General features: G+C 53.6%; 1 pseudogene; it reads left to right on the forward strand.

Moving 5' to 3' along the window:
• LOC115640862 overlaps positions 1 to 8,688 on the forward strand; it is a 33,040-nt pseudogene extending 24,352 nt beyond the window's left edge.
• The last annotated feature ends 1,147 nt before the right edge of the window (positions 8,689 to 9,835 follow it).

The raw sequence follows: 9,835 nt of genomic DNA on the forward strand, positions 1-9,835 counted from the left end.
CAGGGCCCCGTTGTGCCGGGCGCTGCACAGACACACAGGGAGAGGCAGGCCCTGCCATAGCTGAGATCAGGGCCCCGTTGTGCCAGGCACTGCACAGACACACAGCGAGAGACAGGCCCTGCCCCAGCTGAGATCAGGGCCCTGTTGTGCCAGGCGCTGCACAGACACACAGCGAGAGACAGTCCCTGCCCCAGCTAAGATCAGGGTCCCATTGTGCCGGGCGCTGCACAGACACACAGCAAGAGGCAGGCCCTGCCCCAGCTGAGATCAGGGCCCCGTTGTGCCGGGCGCTGCAGAGACACACAGCAAGAGACAGTCCCTGCCCCAGCTGAGATCAGGGCCCCGTTGTGCCAGGTGCTGCACAGACACACAGCGAGAGCCACGCCTTGCCCCAGATGAGATCAGGGCCCCGTTGTCCCGGGCGCTGCACAGACACACAGCAAGAGGCAGGCCCTGCCCCAGCTGAGATCAGGGGCCCGTTGTGCCAGGCGCTGCACAGACACACAGCGAGAGACAGGCCCTGCCCCAGATGAGATCAGGGCCCCGTTGTGCCGGGCGCTGCACAGACACACAGCAAGAGACAGGCCCTGCCCCAGATGAGATCAGGGCCCCGTTGTGCCGGGCGCTGCACAGACACACAGGGAGAGGCAGGCCCTGCCATAGCTGAGATCAGGGCCCCGTTGTGCCAGGCACTGCACAGACACACAGCGAGAGACAGGCCCTGCCCCAGCTGAGATCAGGGCCCTGTTGTGCCAGGCGCTGCACAGACACACAGCGAGAGACAGTCCCTGCCCCAGCTAAGATCAGGGTCCCATTGTGCCGGGCGCTGCACAGACACACAGCAAGAGGCAGGCCCTGCCCCAGCTGAGATCAGGGCCCCGTTGTGCCGGGCGCTGCACAGACACACAGCAAGAGACAGTCCCTGCCCCAGCTGAGATCAGGGCCCCGTTGTGCCAGGTGCTGCACAGACACACAGCGAGAGCCACGCCTTGCCCCAGATGAGATCAGGGCCCCGTTGTCCCGGGCGCTGCACAGACACACAGCAAGAGGCAGGCCCTGCCCCAGCTGAGATCAGGGCCCCGTTGTGCCAGGCGCTGCACAGACACACAGCGAGAGACAGGCCCTGCCCCAGATGAGATCAGGGCCCCATTGTGCCGGGCGCTGCACAGACACACAGGGAGAGGCAGGCACTGCCATAGCTGAGATCAGGGCCCCGTTGTGCCAGGCACTGCACAGACACACAGCGAGAGACAGGCCCTGCCCCAGCTGAGATCAGGGCCCCATTGTGCCAGGCACTGCACAGACACACAGGGAGAGACAGGTCCTGCCCCAGCTGAGATCAGGGCCCTGTTGTGCCGGGTGCTGCACAGACACACAGCAAGAGGCAGGCCCTGCCCCAGCTGAGATCAGGGCCCCGTTGTGCCAGGCACTGCACAGACACACAGCAAGAAACAGGCCCTGCCCCAGCTGAGATCAGGGCCCCATTGTGCCGGGGGCTGCACAGACACACAGCGAGAGGCAGGCCCTGCCCCAGCTGAGATCAGGACCCTGTTGTGCCGGGCGCTGCACGGACACACAGCGAGAGACAGGTCCTGCCCCAGCTGAGATCAGGGCCCCGTTGTGCCGGGCGCTGCACAGACACACAGCAAGAGACAGTCCCTGCCCCAGCTGAGATCAGGGCCCCGTTGTGCCAGGTGCTGCACAGACACACAGCGAGAGCCACGCCTTGCCCCAGATGAGATCAGGGCCCCGTTGTCCCGGGCGCTGCACAGACACACAGCAAGAGGCAGGCCCTGCCCCAGCTGAGATCAGGGCCCCGTTGTGCCACGCGCTGCACAGACACACAGCGAGACAGGCCCTGCCCAAGATGAGATCAGGGCCCCGTTGTGCCGGGCGCTGCACAGACACACAGCAAGAGGCAGGCCCTGCCCCAGCTGAGATCAGGGGCCCGTTGTGCCAGGCGCTGCACAGACACACAGCGAGAGACAGGCCCTGCCCCAGATGAGATCAGGGCCCCGTTGTGCCGGGCGCTGCAAAGACACACAGGGAGAGGCAGGCCCTGCCATAGCTGAGATCAGGGCCCCGTTGTGCCAGGCACTGCACAGACACACAGCGAGAGACAGGCCCTGCCCCAGCTGAGATCAGGGCCCTGTTGTGCCAGGCGCTGCACAGACACACAGCGAGAGACAGTCCCTGCCCCAGCTAAGATCAGGGTCCCATTGTGCCGGGCGCTGCACAGACACACAGCAAGAGGCAGGCCCTGCCCCAGCTGAGATCAGGGCCCCGTTGTGCCGGGCGCTGCACAGACACACAGCAAGAGACAGTCCCTGCCCCAGCTGAGATCAGGGCCCCGTTGTGCCAGGTGCTGCACAGACACACAGCGAGAGCCACGCCTTGCCCCAGATGAGATCAGGGCCCCGTTGTCCCGGGCGCTGCACAGACACACAGCAAGAGGCAGGCCCTGCCCCAGCTGAGATCAGGGCCCCGTTGTGCCAGGCGCTGCACAGACACACAGCGAGAGACAGGCCCTGCCCCAGATGAGATCAGGGCCCCATTGTGCCGGGCGCTGCACAGACACACAGGGAGAGGCAGGCACTGCCATAGCTGAGATCAGGGCCCCGTTGTGCCAGGCACTGCACAGACACACAGCGAGAGACAGGCCCTGCCCCAGCTGAGATCAGGGCCCCATTGTGCCAGGCACTGCACAGACACACAGGGAGAGACAGGTCCTGCCCCAGCTGAGATCAGGGCCCTGTTGTGCCGGGTGCTGCACAGACACACAGCAAGAGGCAGGCCCTGCCCCAGCTGAGATCAGGGCCCCGTTGTGCCAGGCACTGCACAGACACACAGCAAGAAACAGGCCCTGCCCCAGCTGAGATCAGGGCCCCATTGTGCCGGGGGCTGCACAGACACACAGCGAGAGGCAGGCCCTGCCCCAGCTGAGATCAGGACCCTGTTGTGCCGGGCGCTGCACGGACACACAGCGAGAGACAGGTCCTGCCCCAGCTGAGATCAGGGCCCCGTTGTGCCGGGCGCTGCACAGACACACAGCAAGAGACAGTCCCTGCCCCAGCTGAGATCAGGGCCCCGTTGTGCCAGGTGCTGCACAGACACACAGCGAGAGCCACGCCTTGCCCCAGATGAGATCAGGGCCCCGTTGTCCCGGGCGCTGCACAGACACACAGCAAGAGGCAGGCCCTGCCCCAGCTGAGATCAGGGCCCCGTTGTGCCAGGCGCTGCACAGACACACAGCGAGACAGGCCCTGCCCAAGATGAGATCAGGGCCCCGTTGTGCCGGGCGCTGCACAGACACACAGGGAGAGGCAGGCCCTGCCATAGCTGAGATCAGGGCCCCGTTGTGCCAGGCACTGCACAGACACACAGCGAGAGACAGGCCCTGCCCCAGCTGAGATCAGGGCCCTGTTGTGCCAGGCGCTGCACAGACACACAGCGAGAGACAGTCCCTGCCCCAGCTAAGATCAGGGTCCCATTGTGCCGGGCGCTGCACAGACAGACAGGGAGAGGCAGGCCCTGCCCCAGCTGAGATCAGGGCTCCATTGTGCCAGGTGCTGCACAGACACACAGTGAGAGACAGTCCCTGCCCCAGCTAAGATCAGGGTCCCATTGTGCCGGGCGCTGCACAGACACACAGGGAGAGGCAGGCCCTGCCCCAGCTGCGATCAGGGCCCCGTTGTGCCGGGCGCTGCACAGACACACAGGGAGAGACAGTCCCTGCCCCAGCTGAGATCAGGGCCCCGTTGTGCCAGGTGCTGCACAGACACACAGGGAGAGACAGTCCCTGCCCCAGCTGAGATCAGGGCCCCGTGTGCCGGGCGCTGCACTGACACACAGGGAGAGGCAGGCCCTGCCCCAGCTGAGATCAGGGCCCTGTTGTGCCTGGCGCTGCACAGACACACAGGGAGAGGCAGGCCCTGCCCCAGCTGAGATCAGGGCCAGCAGTGACTGACATTAGCATACTCCGTACTGAGCCCTGCAGCACAGCGCCCCCTAGCACTGCACTGGTGCAGTGGGGTCAGCAGTGCCTGCAAGGGGAGAGTGCCCCCTATTGAGCCTCTGATCACCTAACACAGCGCCCCCCAGTGCCACACTGGGGCTGATAAAGAAAGCCGACCCCAGGCCCCAAGGCTGGGTCTTAATCAAGTTAATAATCATATCAAGGCCTTAGGCCTCAATCACACTAACATATAGCAAAGTAAAAACATTGATTTTATACTAACCCTCCTGAGGCTCACTTTCTGATTTCACTGTATTATACGCTACTATTATGTTACTTAATGCTGCTAAATCACAGAATGCTGCTATAAGGGGTTAAACTGACATAAAGTCCCTTAAAAACCCCATCCATCACTGCCAAAATGAATTAACAATTGCTAGGCTACTATAGTTTATCAAGCAGCTTGTGCACACAGAAAAATAACCTCTAATAAACTTGGCCAAATGTGCATTTTGGGCCCAAGTTCCTCAAATTTGCTTAGGAACATAGCTGCTGACACTGCAAGTAGGCGAAAACCAGGTGTCAAAGTCCTGACATTAACAAAAACCCGTATAAAGGGGAAGTTGCAAAAAGCAGGCTTGCAAATTAGCTCATAACCGGTATAGTAATGGTAAAAGTTTTTGCAGATGGTTAAAAAATGTCATTGTATTAACCAAATATGGTATCCTCGGATGTATAAGCTCATATGGTAATTTGCAGTTTTAAGCTTTATAAACCCAGGTATTATTGCTGTAAGGTAGAGCGACTTCCCTCTTGCTAGAGGTCCTGTCGTCTCTCCCTGCATATATGCTTGTAATCTATGATTAATCAATAAAGGAGCCTCAGGCTGTCTGATCAACTCCACTGACTGGTGGTCAATTTCCACGACAGGGCATTGGAGCCACTAATGGCTGTGAAGGGAGAGTGCCCCCTCCTGAGCCCCCCGTTCCACTAACCTGCACTACACAGAGGTATTGGGGTCAGCATTGACACAGAGCACCCAATGCTGTTATGATGTTGCCACGCTCCCCGGAGCTGTGCCAATGCGCTGCACGTTGTCTCACTAACACACTGGGTGGGAAGGCTCCATGCGGCTCTACGGGGGAAGCCGGTCAGAGCTGGTGGCATGATCAGACCCGTTATTGAGAACTGTTCCATTTCCCCCCTCAGAGGGCTCCAGGTGCAAACTCTGCCCCAGGCACTGGGCACTGCACAGGGACAAGTGCTACTGGCTGTCGGAAGAGAATCAGTACTGGAGCTGGGGCCGTGATGACTGCTCACGGAGGGGATCTCACCTGCTCGTGATCCAGGACCGAGGGGAGCTGGTAAGGAACGTGCTAAACTTCACCATAGTTGTGTCCTCGTTAATGAGCGCAGGTCAAGATGCCCTCTTTTTATTTTTCTGTCAGACTTTTGAAAGCAACATTTTCATTCACAATGTTTCTATTTTTCACTGGAAAATTTTAAAGTGAAATAGTCTCCATTTATTTTTAATAATTTAAGATTTCTATCAATGTAAATGTTTAGGGGTGCAGAATTATGGCTTATAAGTACTTTCCCCACCATTTTTGTTGCTTAACATTTCCATGGTTGTGGGAAATCATGGGGCGGGGACAGATACTGGTCAGGGAGGTCCGACCATAATTATTTGATGGTAAATGTTGAGATTCAGAAAGGTCAAGTTTTGTAACATCAGAATACACAAAAGTAAGAATCCTTAAATCAAATGCTAACGTCTCAACCAGTGTTTTTCTTACTTTGCCTCTTTGTTTCAGCTAGTCCTGATTTGTCACTGATATTAATGATCAAAACCCAAACTAGAGATCAGGTCTCATTTGCATGTTCTGTTCTCTCTGATCTCGTGTCCATTTCACAGGAGTTCATACAGAATATTCCAGGAAATCAAAATCTGGTGTGGATTGGACCCCAGGGAGGAAGTGGACCTGGGTGGATGGTTCCCCATTAAATCAAACGCTGTGAGTGATTCCTGATTAGTATTTGACATCAGTCTGCAATAAGTATATAGAATGAAATCCTCATTAAAGTCAATGGTAAATCTGCTGTTGAAGGATTTCATCCATTAATTTTACAGTATAAAAGTCAATCTTGCAAACACACATGGGTTTAACTTTAAGTCTCATTGGAGTGATCCCTCACTCTCCCAGATCTTGGGAGACAGACCAGTCCTCGCTTACAGACAGCCCCCCAACCTGAAGCAAATACTGACCAGTAATCACACACCACAGAACAAAAACACTAACCCAGGAACCTATCCTTGCAACAAAGCCCAATACCAAATCTGTCCACATCTCTATTCAAGTGACACCATCATAGGACCTAATCACATCAGCCACGCCATCAGGGGCTCATTCACCTGCACATCTACCAACGTGATATATGCCATCATGTGCCAGCACCGCCCCTCTGCCATGTACATTGGCCAAACCGGACAGTCTCTATGCAAAAGAATAAACGGACACAAATCTGACATCAGGAATCATAACATTCAAAAACCGGTAGGCAAACACTTCAGTCTCTCTGGCCTCTCAGTAACAGACCTAAACGTGGCAATTTTGCAACAGAAAACTTCAAAACCAGACTCCAATTAGAAACTGCTGATCTTGAACTGATTTGCAAACTAGATACTATCAATTTAGGCTTAAATAGAGACTGGGAATGGCTAAGCCATTACACACACTGAATCTATTCCCCCCATGTTAAGTATCCTCACAGCTTCTTGTCAAACTGTCTTAAATGGCCACCTTGATTATCACTACAAAAGCTTTTTTTCCTCCTGCTGACAATAGTTCATCTTAATTAATTAGCCTCTTAGAGTTGGTTGGGCAACTCCCACCTTTTCATGTTCTCTGTACGTTTATATATCTCCTTACTATATGTTCCATTCTATGCGTCCGATGAAGTGGGCTGTAGCCCACGAAAACTTATGCTCAAATAAATGTTAGTCTCTAAGGTGCCACAAGTCCTCCTGTTCTTTTTATTGGAGTGAATGGCAGTACCCAGAGGAGGAAAGCTAAGCAAATACATAAACGCATTAAGGTCTCTGTTTGCACAGGCTCATTTAGAGTTGCCAACTTTGGTTAGATGAATTCCTGGAGGTTTACTCACATGACATCATCTATAATTAAAGATTAAACTTCAGTTCCTGGAGGGTTGGCAACACTAGGCTCATCAGTCCTTGGCAGACCTGGTCACAGGTGCCGACTTTCTTCTTTCTGAGTGGGTGTTCCACCCTTGCTGCACCCCGAGGCCTTGCCCCCACTCTGCCCCTCCCCCCATGGCCCCACCCTCACTCTGCCTCTTCCTGCCCACGCTTCGCCCTCTCCCCACAGCATCTCCTGCCTGGCGCTGAACAGCTGATTGGAGGGTGGTGGGTGGGTGCTGAGCACCCACTATTTTTTTTCCATAGGTGCTACAGCCCCGGAGCACCCATGGCGCCTGTGGAACTGCTTACAACAGAGGAAACCATTTTTAAAATCTTTTCTTGTTTTTTAAATCAACATTTGAGATTTCAGAATTCAAAATCTGATCAGTTTCAAAACTGAGAAAGTTTCAATTACCTTAATAGTGGGTCAAACCCCCTAATCCTAGGAAAAAAAGCCACACAAATTTCATCAAAACTTCCCCATTTTTTAACTGAAATTTGAAACTGACTCAACTTTTCATGTACGTTTCAAAAGCGGAAGATTTGCAGGGCTCTAAAGGTTGGCCTTTCTGAAGGAGCACCTTCGTTAAACACTTCCCCGCACGTTTCTGTACCATGTACATCTCTCCAAAACATAACAACTTGCTCTACGTATTAGCCTAGCTAGGGAAAGACGAGAGACGATGGCTGGAACCCAAGCACGCTGGAAGGAAGGAGAAAAGCTGCTCTGCCCCACCTCTGAACACACTGATAGTGACTGTCTTCTTCGCTCCTTAGATTCGCGGTATCGGGTCCTGCAGAAGAGAACAGCTGTGCTGCAGTCAAGAAGACTCAGATCAAGTCTGAAATCTGCAACATTGACTATAAATGGATTTGCCAAAAGGAAGCTGTGCTCATTTAACTGGCTGGATTGGTGGCCTCTGTTTGAACAGGTGGAATGTATAACATCGAGTGTGTCTGTCTTTATTACCACTAACAAATTCCCAGCTGGGGGAAATCTGGGCCGCTCCAGTAAAGTCAGCGGGGCAAGACTGATTCACACCAGCCGGGGGTCTGGGCCCACTGATTCAAATGGAGCTATGGCTGATATCAACCAGCTGGGCTCTGGCCCCATTGACTCCAGTGGAGCTTCTCCTGATTTATACCAGCTGGGGATCAGGCCCTTTGGAAGGGTTCTGGATTTACAAAATTATAAAATCATTTCGCTTCTAAAATTGTTTTCAGTGTATAAAAATAATTTGATTCCTGGGATGACGTTATATGCATTATGGCAGCGCTCTGACCAGGGCTCCCTTCTGCCGGGTGCTGCATAGACACACAGGGAGAGACAGTCCCTGCCCCAGCTGAGATCAGGGCCCCGTTGTGCTGGGCGCTGCACAGATACAGTGTGAGACACTCCCTGCCCCAGAGAATTTACAATCATAGTCTGAGATTCCAAGGACCCTAAGAGTGTCAGGTGTTCAAATCCCAATGAAATTCAACTCTTAGGCTCCTCTGAAAATCAAAGCCTACATGGATAGAGCAAACATTCTACATTTAATAAATGGGGGAACTGAGGCCAAGTGATTACAACAGGAGTGTAAAACAGAGGGTGCATCTACACTACAGATTGAGCATCCCCAGGGAAATGAGGAAACCAGTGTCATACCTAAGTCCTCTATCACTTTTTGTGTTTTTAAAAAATGATTGTGCATCCTTCATATGCTGTGATGAGAACAAACAGGAGCATTGGACTATGGTGCAGATTTTGTCCATTATACAAAGTGCAGTTGAGCAAAGTAACCAAAATAAATATAAATTCCAGAAACGGAAGGAAAAAAAACGTATATTTTTTAGGCCAGAAAGGACCGTTCCGATGATTTCGTCTGATCTCCTGCGTAACACAGGCCAGAGACTCTCCTCTGGTGATGCCAGCCCAGAGCCCAATCCGTGTGGCTGAGCGACAACTCTTAGGCCAATCCACTCGTTGAGTCAAACCACTCACCTGATGGCGAATTCGCCACATCCTTCATTAAGTGGCTCCACTCGCTGTTAAAAAGGGGGCAGCGTATTTGCAGTCTGAATTTGTCTTGCTCCAGCTTCCAGCCAGGGGATCATCTTCTGGCTCAGTTTGTCCAACTCGAGATCTCGACTAGAATCCTCTTCCCGCGCAGATTGTGAACAGGTCTCCCCTGAACCTTGTGGGTGATAAGCGAAGTAGGACGACCTCTCTAATATCACCCACTGCCTAGCATGTATGACAGAAGAGCCCAAATCTTCCTTGTAGTTCTCTGAAAAAGCTGCAATTTCTTCAACATCTTTGTAAGGAGAGACAGCTCTGACCACCTGAGGTAGTAGGTTAAAATAAACCTCCCTCATCTTAAAGTGTGATTCTAAGTTAGCAGTTGATCTTCGACACCTCTGGAGCGCAGCTGACCACAAAAGAGCGGCTATCGCTTTCCTCAGGCGATAAAAGACACCTGGCACAATTCCACTGCATGTGTGAAATGCATCTCTTCAATGCTCATTATAGTTACAATTACCAAGTCATAGCCCAGTGCTCCCCAAACTGTGCGGTGGGCCCCCCTAAGGGGGGCACAGAGGAACATTTAGGGGGGCCTGGCCAGCCCCCATGTGGTGCAGAGTGTGAGTGCGACCCAGCCCCACTCTGCCCCCAGCTCTCCTCACCCCCAGCCCCG

The sequence above is a fragment of the Gopherus evgoodei genome, unplaced genomic scaffold, assembly GCF_007399415.2.
Source record: "Gopherus evgoodei ecotype Sinaloan lineage unplaced genomic scaffold, rGopEvg1_v1.p scaffold_32_arrow_ctg1, whole genome shotgun sequence".
Classification (NCBI taxonomy): domain Eukaryota; kingdom Metazoa; phylum Chordata; order Testudines; family Testudinidae; genus Gopherus; species Gopherus evgoodei.